The following is a 15,379-nucleotide window of genomic DNA, read 5'->3' as shown; positions in this document are numbered from 1 at the left end:
ATATATATATATATGTATATATACATATATTTGCTTATGGTATAACATTTGCTGGTTCATTTGAACTATCTCTCCCTTCTTCTCCTTTAAATAAAACCCAGGGCCTTATGTGTACCAAATAAGCATTTCACCACTAAAGTACATTTCTACCTTTCTTCTTTTTTAAATGTGCATGCTTACAGTTGTAAGTTTTCCTCTTAGCTTAGTTTTACATTTTATCATCCTGTGTCCTGTACTCACTTACTCTGTTATATTCTAATTTTTCTGCATTTTTTTTTCTTTGACCTAGTGCTTAGGAGTATGCTGTTTAGGGAGTCTCCAAGACACCTTTCTTTTGGTTACCTGCCAGAACTTGATGGTCAACCACTATTGCTAAAGATACTATACTTATTTTTTTTTCAAGTACATGGAAAAATAAAGGTGATACTGACCAGGAAGTTTCCTTCCTTCTGGTAAGCTTTCATACTACCGGAAGGTACAACGTAAACTACTGGGAGGAAAAGTTGTTGGGAGTCTTACAAACTGTGAACCCTGTAAACTACAAAAATGACCAGTGTGATAAGACATGCCCATAGGTGCAATAGTGGCACCAATGTGATAAGAGTAACCAATGGCTTTTTGACTGGATTTAAAAAACTCTCCAAAGAGGAATCATATTTCTGGTACAGTAAATCTGTCTAAGAATCCATCTTTGGGGAGCTCATAGGCCAGAGGAGTGAACCTGGTGCTATATTCTGCTAAATGGACATACTATCAAACTATCTCTTTAATTTGTCTCTATACCCATAGAAAAGTGGAGCATCAGAAAAGTTCTTTTATAAAGGTAGATGGTGGTTATCTCAGAAACTCAAAACTGGCCAAAATGCAGAGAATAAGTGTTAATAGAGTGCTCAGCCACAAATAGAACATCTGTCTCACCCTAAACCCCACAAGGCTCCATGTGGTGTGGATTCAGAAAGATTGTAAGAGCCAGAAGTTGAGGAAAATAACAGCAAAATGGTGCCTTCTGAATATGACAAAGATCACTGCACTCAAAATTTTATAGCATATGTGGAAGCATTCACACAACCAAACCAGTCAACATTCTAGTATCCTAGCATGTAGGGGGAGGGTTCATGAGATATGCATAGTAACTAAGGAGCTATGAACCTTTGATGGCTTCTGCATAAGGGAGAGTCAGTTTTATTTAAGAGTTGGCCCCTTGCTGGCGAACCACTTTCCAGTGGATGGCCCAATGTGCGTGATTATATGGACAGCATAAAGCATATTAGATGGGTTATTTGAAAAAGAAAACAAAGGAGAAGTAAAGGAAAGGATATGAAGTTAGAGATTTGGGGATTGAGTTAGGTAGCAGTTGGGGTGAATATGATCAAAAACATTATTTGAAGTTCTCAAAGTAAGAAAGCATGCTATTTACTTTCAACATATCTGTGCATTCTTTTCATTTTTATTTTGTTATTCACTTCTGGTCTTATTTCATTGAGGTTGCAAAAGATTGTATGATTTCAGTCCTTTGAAGTTTATTAAAGGTGTTTGGTGGAGAATGTTTCATGTGCATTTTATAAAATAAATGTTTTCCTGTTATTAGGTAGAATTATATACATTATTGTATATATAATAAACATATGGTGTTTATTATATAATATACATACACAGACATATTATCTATATGTATATATAATACATATATGTAACATATACATAATATAACACACACATGCATGCATGTAATAACTGTTGTGACCTCTGACCTGTCAATTCACACTGCTGCGTGAGACCAGGGTAATAATGATATGACAGCAATAAAGGATATAATGACTAAAATATATATGTGTATATGACATATACCCATATACATCTAATTTATTTCAATTATTATTCAAGACTTTTATTTCCTAATCAATCTGTTAGGTTGTTTTGTTGATTGCTGAAATACAGTATTAGAATTGTTTACCACATTGTAGAGCTATTTTTAATCTTCCAATCTGTCAATAATAATTTATTATATTTGGAGCTTATACTTGCTACATCTTGACAAATTGACTCCCTAATCAATTTATGATAACCTTCATCATTCCTGCAGTGTTTGACCTGAAATACATTTTGTTTGGTGTTAACATGATCAGCTCTTTTTTCTTTAACATTTAATTCACTTAATTTTTCTTGTATAAAAACCCTTATGTGGTAGCCACAGCTGGAGCCTGGGTCCTTGAACAGAGAGTCTGGTATGGGTTTTCACAAGATGATCTGTGAATTCCTGATAAGGAAACTTGGTGAACACAGTCTCTTCCATATTTCAAGGGTCAAGTAGGTCTTGGAGACAGCATCAAAGGTGGCCTTGACAAAGGTGCTCACCATCAGCTTCTTAGAGCAGAGACAATGTCATTTCCTTTTGGGGCAGGGATGAGACACATCAACACAGAGCCACAGTGGTCTGTCACCTTGCATGGAACACTGTGGTGCTTGCCAATCTTGTTCCCTCAGTAGCCTCTCCACACAGGGATGATGGAAAGTTTGGCCAAGATGATGACACTTCAGATAGCAGTGGCTACCTCCTAGGAGCACTTAACACCAAGACCAATGTGACCATTGCAGTACCCAATAGCGACAAAAGCCTTGAACCTGGTCCATTGGCCAGCCCGAGTCTGCTTCTGCATTGGCATCTTTAGAATTTCACCCTTTACAGATGAGCCCAGGAAAAAGTCAATAATCTCGGTTTCCTTAATGAGCAGGGGGAACAGGTAGATCTCCTTCAAGAGCTTGGTCTCTATGTCTTTAACCAGGCGACCCAGGTTGGCAACAGAGATCCAGTCCTTGTTTTTTGTCTTTACTTCCATGAGCCCTGCAGCCTCAACTATAGCCATGGCCTCCACCAAGACCGCAGCTCCAAAGACTGCTGCCAAATCTGCCACTGAAGCAGCAGCTTCCTAATCCTGGGCCCCCTGGTCCTCCAGGCACTCCAGTTGCACTGGTGTCATTTGCCATTTGGCTATTTGATGATAGGAGAAGAAAGAAGGAGGAGGAGGAGGAGGCATTAGTTCTCTTGTTGTTGTTGTTGTTGTTAGAAAATCTTATACCACTCTTCTGTATTTGTTCTCACTGTCTCTGATCTACTGTGAGTTTCTGGTAGGTAGCATGTAGTTGGGTCATGCATTTTAAACTCCATTTGTCAATCAATGCATTTAGTTAGGCAGATTTAAAATGTCTAAAGTAGTTAATTAGTAGTTAAGAAGAACATTTTTCAGTCATTTTATTGTTTTGTTGTATAATTACATTTTTAAAAATCACTTTAGATAAATCATCCCACAACCTTCTATCCTCCAAGGTATCTGATATTAATGAGCCCCTTGAATATGATAATACAGTTTTCTCTTAAAATTTTAAAGGTTTCCTCTAAAATATTAAGCAGTACACATCTTTTCAGTTTTCTCCTATTTGGAGCTTATTGGTATTCTTAAAATTGTAGGTGTATCTTTTCTCAGATTTGAGAACTTTTCAGCTGTTGTCGTTATTGTTTTGTAAGCTCTGATCTTTTCCTCCCATCCATTTTTCCAACAGCATATACTGATCTTCTTCCTGATGTATCTTAAGTTTCTTAGGCTCTGTTCATTCTTTTTCCTTTCTCCTCCTCAAACTTGGTAACTAACATCCAGTATATGTAATTTTCTGTATTTCAATACATGATGCTCTTTGCCTGCTCAAGTGTCCTGATGAGTCCTGCTAGTTAATTTTTAGGTTGATTGTTGTAGATTTTGTTTAGCTTCTTTGATACTTTTTGCCCCTCATTCTCATTTCATTTACATACCATTAATCTTTACCTTTATGTCTTTCCTCATGCTTTTCTTTAGCTCTTCAAACACTTTAAGGAAGTTTTTGAAAAGTCTCTCTCTCCTCTCTCTCTCTCTCTCTCTCTCTCTCTCTCTCTCTCTCTTTCTGTGTGTGTGTGTGTGTGTTCTAGACTGTACTATAATTCACTATGTATCCAAGGAAGGCCTCAAACTGGTGACCCTTCTGTTTCAACCTCTTGAATACAAAAAATTGTAAGCTTAAACCGCTATGCCTGGCTTTAAAATCTACTCATTTTGTGGTTTTGCAGGGATATGTTTGCTTTGTGTGTATGTATATGTGTATGCACATACATATATGCATACCTTGTGAATTCAGTCATTGCTAAAATTCAGCATTTGGGGGGAAAGGAACCTACTCATGCTTTTGAAGATTGGCATTGTGTCACAACACAGTCTAAGAATGGAGTGTGTAAGGGGAATTATGAGTGTATGAGAAAACTCTAAGAAAACAAAAGTCCTGTGTCCTCAGTTACATCAGAAACAAGGAACCTCTCTTGGACTGTGTTTTCATGTCCCTCCCAGGTGTAGCAGATCGGAGTAACTGTATTTCAGTTGTTATTCATAAGCCTACATGAAAAACATGTTTTTGCTACATGTGGTGTGTTCTTGTGATTGAATACAGCTTGAACTCATGAGAACTTTACTCAGGTGACTCTTCTTAATCCCCAGAGTATAAATTGTCTGATGCTCTAAATAAAATTGAATATTGCACAAGACTTTAGTTTGCCTCATTTTTAAGCTCTGCTCTCCCAGGTTCATGCTACCAATTACCAGTAAACAGCTTTGTGATAGAATTCTGATTTTACCAGATTTGTTCAGAGTCTTCAATTAGCCTAAGAAGAAAGCTTAGAACTTCTCAGGTCTTCTCTTGTCTGAGTTTGTAACCAGATATTCAACTACCCTTAATACACAGCTATAACTCAGATACCTTGGATCAAGTCTCCAGAGAGTTTAAAAAAAAAGGATCATATTGTTCCCTTCAATTCAAGGGAAAAGATAGAAAAGTGTCAACCCCCTCCTAACCAAAATAGTCATGATCCATGCAAATCAGAAGCAATGTAAGGGAAGAGTAACAAAATTAATATAAAATGTCTTACCACTTGGAGTTTGCAGTTTACTTGGTTGCTCTAGCCTCTATCTTCTATAGCTCATATAACATTACTTTTAACCAGTTTGTCTTTTAGATGTTTCTATGAAGAGAAAAGTGTATGAAGCCTCCCCATCTCCTTCAAAAGCCTATGGCCATTATGTATCTTTGGTATACCAAAAACAAGGCAGACAAGAAGGGCAAAAGCTGTGTTCTCCTGTATTTACAATGACTGAGTTTCTCTCATGAGTCTTATCTATGATTCTCAGGAGCAAATTGCTATGTAGAGTAAGCATAGGTGAGCAGGAAACTTGAGAAGGACAATTCTTCCACTATCAACCAATTTTTAAAACATTAAGTAAACACATCTAGTATCCCAAAACTAGACATGATTTTTACCATAACTGGTTCCAAAGTATGGTTTTTTTTTTCTGGAAAATGCAACTATGGAAACATTAATCATCTTAACTTAAATTACCCTGAAAATAGGGACTAGGTCAGGGGAATTTATCTAAGAATTTTGTTTTGGAGGTGAGTCTGTGTTTCAAAATTGAAAAGAGAGAGTGAGAAACAGGAGACTAGAAGATTTGGATAACATGGCCAGATTTCTGCTGTGCTGTAGACATCCAGGGCTTGGTTCTGCTCAATTTTGGGATATATATAAAATCACTAACCTCCAGGAATTTCTCACATAGAAAGAGCACAGAAAGGCAGAGGGGCTACTAGCTATAAAGAATTGCTGCCGCATCCTCAATTCCTCCTTTGACTCTGCATATGTTCTTAGCTATGAGGAGTTCTTGTCTGCCTGTGAGGCTCTGTAGTGAGGGGGGACATTGGTGGGCTCTATCATTGGTCAAGACTGTGTGGTTTGGCTACCGTGGTGTTTGAGGTAACCAGGATGCTGGTGTATGTTGTGTAGCAGATGATTTTGCTACAGCTTCATAGTTAGATGTGGTGTCCTATCAAACAGAACACAGCAAAATCTCATCTGCTTTCTTCTTGTCCTCTTTCTCTCATCTTCCTTCACAAATTCCATTAAATTAAAAAGATTCTCAATTCCACACTAATAAGGAAATGAATCTCCAAGTTCCCTGAGCTACTGGTATTATCAAAATTGTTCCCTTGTTTTCCTAATCATTAACCACTCACAGATTTTTATATTTTTTTCTCAGAAAAAAATGTCTTTAGCACATTCTCTAGCTTTTTAGGGGTAACTTCTTGTATATTGAAGAAACAGGGAGCCAGGGGCCCCAAAACTTCAGGCTTAGTTGATAAATTGCACTGGTTTCCATTAGCTCCTGTGGAAATACAGTTTAAAGGAGTGCCCCCAAAGCAGGCATGTGACGTTCACTCTGACTCTTTCCCCTGGAGGATTTCTTTTGGCTGAACAGCAAGCTCTCTGAGCTCTGCAACAAGAGAACATCTCCAACATAACATACACGCTGGGCAGCTGCTATTTGCTGGAGAAGGCTCAGCGGGAACAGCTGCGTAAGGGTTGTCCTTGGAAAACATACCACTAAGTCCCACTGCTATAGGATGGCTTCCATTTGGGCTTAGTGCAAATGAGCCATAATAATAATTAAACAGATACACGGGAGGGGAGGGACATTAAAAAGGCATTTTGTTTTAGGTAAATAGAGGGGATAACAAGGTACAATAGTATGGGTGACCTTAGAGAACATTTTCTAGCTATGATAGAAGTGTAAACTCCCAGGAGTTATGCCCTGTGTTAAAGGTGCTTTTTCAATCCTCTTACTTGGTTATGTATTTATTAACCATGGTTATTTAGCATTAACACGTTCTAGTTTTCTCACCTTCCCTGTTAGAACACAGAAAACCCTTGTTTTTATGAGGAGAGTAGAAGGTCTCCACACCACTCCTCCACTGTGTGTGTGTGTGTGTGTGTGTGTGTGTATTGTATATACTTGTGGGCTTGTACATGTGGGGGCTCATGAATGCATGTGTATGTGGAGGCCAGAGGTTACCATTTTTCCTTGACTAATATCCACCTTAACTCTTGAGATGAGGATTTTTCTCTGAGCCTGAAGCTCGTTGTTTTGTCTCTGTTGGCTGGCCAGTGAGTGTCAAATATCCACCAGTCAGCCCTGATCTACCAGCACTAGGGTTACCATGCCCAGCTTTTAAAATGTGAGCTCTGGGGATCTGAATTCACGTCCTCATGCTTGCACAGCAACCAGCAACTGAGCCATTTTCTGTCTGAGCCATCTTCTGTCTCCCAAGCCCTAAGACTGCATTCTTAAGCTAAGCCTGGGTTCTGAAAAGAGTTTGAGATGCTTTTTGGAATGGGGAATTCACTGGTAAACATCTTAGCTGAGATGTTCTGGTTAAGTTATGAGAACCTGGAACTTTACGTCTTGGAAGGAGACTTTTGTAAGATCACTTGAAATCCCCAGAAACTGCTTATATCACATTAATAAAAGGAACAAAATTATGTGAAAACATGAATCATAGGGGTTGGAAAGGCAGAGGCATTTGTGGCTGTGGACAATTGGAAATAAATTTTGGTTGCCTTCTTTAAGCAATGCCAGCTGTGGGTCTGTTTTCTCAAACTAAGACAGGCTGTACAAGCCCAAGGAGGAAAGGTTTTCCCCAAAGGCTGTAAGCATGTCTGAGTTTAGGTGGTTTTATCCCCAAGACTACCTGTTCCTTAAATCCCTACTGTAATGTGGAGAGAAGGGCTAAATGTGAGCTAACCTAAACATTCCAATGACCCGAAGTCTACATGGACTAAGCAAATTTCAAGTGTGTTCAGTTATTCTATTGGATTTGAATTTTCTCAATTTGCTTAGGTTTTCTATTGTGTTAAAAAATGTATGAAAGAGAAGTTGTCCCACAGACTTCCAACTGTGTGTGTGTGTGTGTGTGTGTGTGTGTGTGTGTATGATTCAAACAGGCACTTTAGTCACATCTAAGTCTCTAGCTCCACTATTTACTAGTTGAGAGTGGAAAATAGTCCTGCTTCTTTAAAGCCCTAGTTTTTTTTCTTCCCTTATACAATGCAATGGATGTCCCCAACCTATGAAGTTTTAGAGATTGAAAGAGATAATGCCGTGGGATATTTAGCATAATATTTTACATAGAGAGCATTCAAAGTCATTTGTGGCTGGTTATAAATAATTCTTTTCCCTGAGTTCCAGTCTAAAACATGGGTTGATACAGTGTTCAATTGTAAGTGAGTTTTTATTGGGACACATTCATGTTTATCTATGTACTGCCTATGGTGGCTTCCACATAACAGGACAGGAGCAGTTTTGACAGAGCTTATGTGGCCCACAAGCCCTAAAGATTTACTATAGAATCTTTACAGAAGAACTTTGCTATTCCTGCTCCAGAAGCAAGAAAGCAAAAGAGAAATTAAACTTTTACTAAGCTTAAGTTCCTAGGCAGTCACATTTTGAGAGCAAGACAAAAGAGTTTGAATGGATGCTTAAATCAATGAAAGATTGCTTCCCTTATAGATTGTAAACATATACTTAAAGGCAAAGAAGAACAAATGCCAAGAAAGAAAGGACCTTCCAGCCAGAACATATTACTTATAGAGAGGGTTTTCTACTTTAATAGGAAAGCCACAGAGAGGCGTAGAAACCTCTGAATGCAGCAGCTCTTGATCTGTGGGCTCTGATCTCTCTAGAGGTTGTATAACCCTTTCATAGGTGTCACATACCAGATATTCTGTATACTTACATTATAGCATATTTACATCATGATTCATAACAGTAGCAAAATTACAGTTATGGAGTACCAATGAAATTAATTTTATAGTTGGGGGTGACCACAGCATGAGAAATTGAATTAAAGTGTCACAGCATTAGAAAGGTTGAGAACCGCTATGTGAAGGAGTTAGGAGATGTTTCTTGGGGACAGGATCGGCCTATGTAGCCAAGACTACACTAAAACCTGTGATCTTCCTGCTTTGGTCTCCTGAGTGCTGGGGTTATAGATGTGTGCCGGCAGTCCTGACTTTAGGGAATAATTATTAACCAAAAGAGTGCGGCTTAGTTATCCTGTTATATAGGGCTTCTTCTTTCCTAGTGCAGAGTGCAATCCTGAAGGAGGCCACAGAGCTACTACAGGAGACAGGTGTCTGTGGCTAATAACATGTACAGTATTTGCTCTAAGTAATTGTTTTCCTTGAAGCTTGAAGATTAACATAGGTGAATATAGAGTTAAAGTGAATCCCTGGTTTTTAATTCCAATTAAAATTATTTTAATTAAAAACACTTTAATTAAAATGAATGAAGACATAATCTTAACCCTCACTTGGGTTAAGGGAGCCAGTAAGGCTAGAAACCACTGGGAAAAAGAATAAAAAGGACAGAGGAACTGTCCTCTACAATACTTTACAAGTTTGGTCTAGCTTGTTTTGTCTCAATGAGAACATGACCAGGTAGGATCTTGGTATGGTTTGAGGCCATGGAGGACCCACCAGATAAAAGTAGCCTTGGAATCTAAAAGCTGATCAGCTATGGCTCCTGAGCACCCTTCCCTGGTGCTGTGAACACAAGTATTGGCTCAGCATTACAGCACTCTTTGAGTACAAGTGACTCTTGGCTCAAGTTGCTGTTCCCACTGACCACCTAGATGGAATAATCAATGGGTGCCAGCTAGTCTAAAACTTGGCTCATCTCTTTTCAAGTTACATGCTAATCTCCCTTTTAAGGGCTAAGGACATAAAAGAAGGAAGTGGGTCCGGATCATTGTAGGGTTGAACGGATGTGCAAAGGATAGTTCTTCGTAGTACAGAGTTGATGATAACTAGTCTTCTCCAAACCAAGCTTGTGAGAGATGCACATTCTGTGTGATCAGATCATGGAGATAGTGATTGGATTCCTTATGCATTCCTCTCTCCTATTAGCTTGTCATAAGGTACAGAACAATGGGCCTACAAAGTATAGAGAGCACAGCTTACAGAGCAGGTCCTCAGTGCATAGAAGCTGCTCATGTTGGATGAGGCACTCCAAAACAAGGAGGTGATATAGACACCTACAGATATCCTAGGAGGCATCCATTATGAGAATTGAAATCACATATTGTGGAAAATGGGAAAAACAATGATTGGCCATTTGTCAGCAGAAGAGACAGAGAAGCCGGTGCTGCAATTCAGTCTAAGTACCAAGGTATGAGATGTTCAGTTAGATGCAGGACACACTGATGTGTGCGCCCTACGTCTAAAAGCAAAAAGCCAAAAGAAAAAAAAGAAAAAAGAAGAAGAGAAAATCCTTGAGCTCTGATGTTCCAGTGAAGGAGTTGGATGCCCCAGAAGACAGAAAAGAGCAGAAGATAGAACAAAAATTAGACTTTCTTTCAGCTTTTGTTCCAACCCAGCTCTGCACAGAGTGGATGATGCCTATCCACACTGGTTGGGGCAAGCTTTCTTGGCTCAGTCTGCTGCTTCAGATGTGATCGTCCCTGGAAAACTCTCCCAGATACATCTAGAAATAAAGCTTTACTAGCTGAATGGCCATCCATTTCATCCAGTCAGATTGGCATGTAATATCAGCCATCACATGATTATTATATTCACTGTTGAAGGCAAATAGAAAAAAATCAAAGTTTGTCATTGTTTAATGAAATAATTCTATTGTTTATTTAAAACAATCTAAAAGCTTTTCATCTAAAAAAAATCATTATAAAAGTTACTATAGCTTTCATAGCTTCCCCTAGAAGCCTGTATCCTAATTCCTCAGGCAGTGATGAACTCCTCATGCAGCAATTCACAGACACTGATTGCTCAGAAGGCTCTATGAGCCAAGCATGCATTATCCCTGATCTGCTTTTGTTCATATTTTCTAAACAAGCAGCATAAAATTCCCCATGGAGCAGGCCTCCCCCCAACCCATGCTTTCACAGAAACTCTATTCTTCCTGTTTTGTATATTTTCATAATAAAAGAAATGTAAACATTTAAATAATAATGTATTTTTAAAAGCATAATGGGGTTAGGTGGGTAAAATAACCATTTAATATCATCTGCAGAAGAAATCTAATAAGTTTTGGGGTTCACTGGGGAGCCAGAGAATATTCAGTTTTATGAGAGGATTAAGTTTTTATTGAATTACATTTCTACGCAAGGCATGCTGGTTCTTCTACTAAAATGGGAAGTTTAACTCAGCGAATTTGGGGCTAGTAAAGTAAGTATAAACCATGATCAGAATCTTTTGTTGCATCAGTTGCTTCAACAAACGACCTTGTCTGGGTGTGAGAGCTGTCAGAGTGGCTGAACAAGTATGCTCAGTGCCCATTAGTGCTCACATTAGTTCTCCCATTAGTACTCCCATTAGTGCCCCCAATGCAGGAGAATGAATAACAGAAGTCCCAGAAAGACCAGGTTCTGGTTCACATTTTGTCACTAACACTTAGGACATCCATATTTCTCTGCGCTTTAATTTATCACTGGTGAAAATAAGAGTATTTCAGGGCCAGTGAGATAGCTTAGTAGGTAGAAGTCCTTGTAGCCAAGCCTGATGACCTGAGTTCAATTTCCAACACCTACATGGTAGAAGGAGAGAATCTACTCCTACAAGCTGTCCTCTGACCTTCATATATGCACATTAACACAGGAATGTTGGAGCAGCAAGTGCATGAGCACACTCACAATAGGAATACATGTAATTTAAAAAGAAACTTTTTATTGATTCCTTGTGAGTTTTACATTATGCACCCCAGTCCCTTTCACCTCCCCATCCTCTTGTATCTGCCCTCTACCCTTACAACTTCTTCCCTCCAGATAAAAATCATGCAAACAAAAGTAAACAGAACAAAACAAAGCATAGAAAACCCTTTGTTATGTCACAGTGTGTCCCACAGTATACCCCTCTGTCGACACATCTTCACTTACACATGTTTATGGCTATGAGTCATTGGTCTGATTTAAAGTCTTTGGTTTCTGTGACACCATCATTATTTGATCCTCATGTGGACTCCTCCTGGTTTTACTGTTGTTGCCCTGTGTCATGGAGATCCTGCGGCTTTGGATCAGCGGGGCTGGCCCTTTCACACACCCCAACAGTTCACAGATGACATAGATTTGGGGGTGGGCCAACTCAAAGTTCTGGATCTAGGTCTGGGTGGTAGCTGAGCTGGTCAGACTGCTAGCTCTGCCTTGTTTGCACCATCAGGGTGAGCTCTCCAGCACTGCTCCAACTAAGCCACTGAGTGCCACCATTGACAGGAGGCAGAGTCAGGAACTCTAGAACCAGTGAGGGGCTGGACCAGCTCTCCCACTCTTATACTCTCAGGGATGGGTCATCCATGCTTTCATGGTCAGGACAAGCTCCAATTGTACAGGGCCTGATCTCCTGAGTGCTTCAACCAGTGAGGGGCAGGGCCAGGTCTCCTGCTTTCATGTCATGTATTTTTTTTTAATTTTAGGTATATTATTTTTAGAATCATTCCATGTGATTCTAAAATAGTAATCTAATGACAAGCTAGCAACTTAAGACTCCCCAAAGGGAAATAGTAAAAATCCATTTTTTCCTAGAATGAATTAGAAATCAAGCTAATTGTCTATCAGTGGGGAACTGGCTAAATAAAGTTCCCTTAAGAAGCATTTTCTGTACATGTGCCCATATAGAAATATCTCTGAAGAATACAGCTGATTGAACAAGCAATCTACAAAAGCCTCTTACAGAAGTGAAACTATGTATGTGAGGTATGATATAGACCAGCTTTTAGTTTTTTCTTATTAAAAGGCTATTCATGAAATTGTACAGTGTTTGTAAAGTTTGATGGCTCCACCTACATTAGGTGTTAGCAATAACAATAATGTTGCATTTAAAGTTTGATCCCCACCATGTGTTCTAGTGTCTTTGTGTGTATATGTGAACTTTAACATTTACCTCCTGATAGGTCACCAAGGAGGGGACTTGGTACTGGGGGAAGAACACCGAGTGGGTAAAGACACACAATAGCTGAGCATTCTTATGGGGTGACTGAACTTCTCAGAATCTTACCTGTGAAATGAAGTCATAAGGACTACCACTCAGATTTGGTGATTCTAGTTTAATTTGCATGTAGTGTTTATAATGTATCTGGGGAGACACAGAAAAACAGAAACATACCCACACTCAAGCATAGAATAGTGAGTCAAGAGCACATAATGCTCAACTATTACTTTGAAGGACTTTCTTTCTTTGACTCACAGGGGATAGAGAAGGAATAACCTCCACTCTTGAGAAATTTTATGAGTTCATATGGAAGACAAAATAATTTATAGAAACCAACTGTAGAATAATATACAACTACATGGCTGGCCTCAGATCATGCTCATTCTTATAGACTGCCCTCTCAAATATTAGAAACTTGAAACCCATGAAAACCAGACTCAACAATAAAAATAAAGCTCATGCCCCTCCTTGTGATGATCTGAACAAGGGTTAGGATGAGATCTACAGTTCTTTTGCAGTGATAAAGCTCACTGATCCTATAATTTCTGGATACAGGTCCAAATTGAAGACTCAAACTCTGACCAACACACCCTGTAGCTAGATACCTCTCTGTTCAGTCAAGTATTCATTTCCAAATTGAGACTCTGACAACCTCATATAATATCTGTGCACAAAAGTTACCAAATGATTGCTGCAAAGAGAGAGCGTTACTTGGGCAAACCCCATTGTTTGGGTGTGAAGGCCTCTTTTGGCTCCTCCCAGTCTGAGCAATGCAGTTAGAGAAAGTGCCTAGCTGGGGGCAACCAGGTGGCCATCTGGCCTTTCTTATCACAAAGAGTCTAGTTAATATGGGGTCTAGTACATGACAGGGGCTCTAAGCAGGTCAGAATTGACGCCTAAGTTGACCTCATTGGCAGCCGGAGTCTGATAAAGGCATCATTGAGTTGGGAATTTCTTCCAGACAGCTTAACTGCTAGCTATAATTAGGGCCCCAATCTTAGGGTGTGGAAACACATAGACTCCATTGTAGAGAGGCTCAGTGCTATCAGGGTCAAGACCAAAGTGCTGCACGAAAGAAGCTCAATGTCTCTGGTAAGTGGGAGGAACAAGTCTGCAGGGAACTGTGTTTACCAAGTATAGTCAAGTTTCTAGTCTTTTCTGAACTTTAAGTTCTTGATTCTTGGTGGATCCTTCGTATGGTGCTTCTATCCCTGTGCTTCAAAGTCTAATACCATAAAAGTGGAACAAATGAGGTAAAGCCCCATCCTCAGAGATTATCTGTCTAAGAATCTAGAAAATAGATTGACATTTTTTTCTTCTACACCATCTCCCTGACTAATAATACCAATGTTGATGACAAGGAGCAAAAGTCATTTGGGTCTTATTTTATTTTGAGACAAGGTCTCATGTATTCCAATCTGTCTTCAGATTCACTGTGTGGTTGAGGACGGCCTTGAACTTCTGATCCTCCTACCACTACCTCTTGAGTGCCAGGGTATCAACACTGTGAATCATCATGCTTGGCTTGCGTGATATTAGACATTGAACCAATGTATTGCAATTCAACCAACGAAGATACATCCCCAGCTCTACACATCGATTTCTACTATTAAATTTAATCAGCATTTGTCAGATCTGTTTATGTATTACTGTCAAAATGATGATTAATGAAAGTGGCTTTAAGCCCAAGACAATTTAGGGGACTTTTAAAAGCCTTTTTCTTAGAAATTAGAAGTCACAATGTGCCAGACATAATAAGATCCAACTTGCAATGATCAAAAAAATACCGTGAGTAATGGCAATAATGTTCTCATCGAGGAGAACAACAGCTCAGGATTTGGAATGGAAACTCAAGAGAGTCAGAAAAAAATCTGGCCATAGACGGGTGACAGCTTGGGCTTGGAAATGCTCTTACCTGCTGTAAAGCCAGGGAGTGCATTCCCTGCCCAAATTCACAATGAGGACATCTTGAACAAAATTTGTCAAAGAATCAGAAAATCTCAGGGTTCCCACAGATTTTTGGAGTCCCTTAAGTCCACCTTAACATTCCTGAAAAACAGCTGACCCATCTCTGCCATAAGGACCCTGGTGATGGTAGACTCTCTGCTTACACTGTCTGCTCCAATTGGAGCAGCTGTAAACTTACAATTTCTTTCCTAATGTAGAGTTAAATCTGTTTCTTCCCATGCCCTGTTCATTGGTCTTATTTCACCTCTGAGAGTCACACAGAGCATAGCTTAGTCTTTCATTAGTAACAGACATGGCTGTGTCATACCCAAATCCCAGTTTAAGATGGAAATATAAACCCTGTTCTTTAAAAACAGTAAGAATTTCAAAATGGTCATAACAAAGTATGAAAATAAATGTGGAGTCATCTAGAAGAAGGGTCCTGTGCAACTATGTGGACAGGCACTCATTAGCCCAGAAGAGTATTGTTAACTTTTTGTTTGTTTTATTTCTGTATACTGAACTCATTAAAGTATGCACAGAAAGTAATTTTATTTAAATTTGACTTTGTGTGTTAAGCTCTTTCAAATC

General features: G+C 39.2%; 1 pseudogene; it reads right to left on the bottom strand.

Moving 5' to 3' along the window:
- The window catches only part of LOC116072792, a 3,516-nt pseudogene extending 652 nt beyond the window's left edge, over positions 1-2,864 (bottom strand).
- Between the last annotated feature and the right edge of the window lie 12,515 nt (positions 2,865-15,379).

This window comes from Mastomys coucha, unplaced genomic scaffold (assembly GCF_008632895.1).
Source record: "Mastomys coucha isolate ucsf_1 unplaced genomic scaffold, UCSF_Mcou_1 pScaffold23, whole genome shotgun sequence".
Lineage (NCBI taxonomy): Eukaryota > Metazoa > Chordata > Mammalia > Rodentia > Muridae > Mastomys > Mastomys coucha.
Note: the sequence above shows the minus strand (reverse complement) of the source record. Positions and strands in the feature narration are given on the sequence as shown.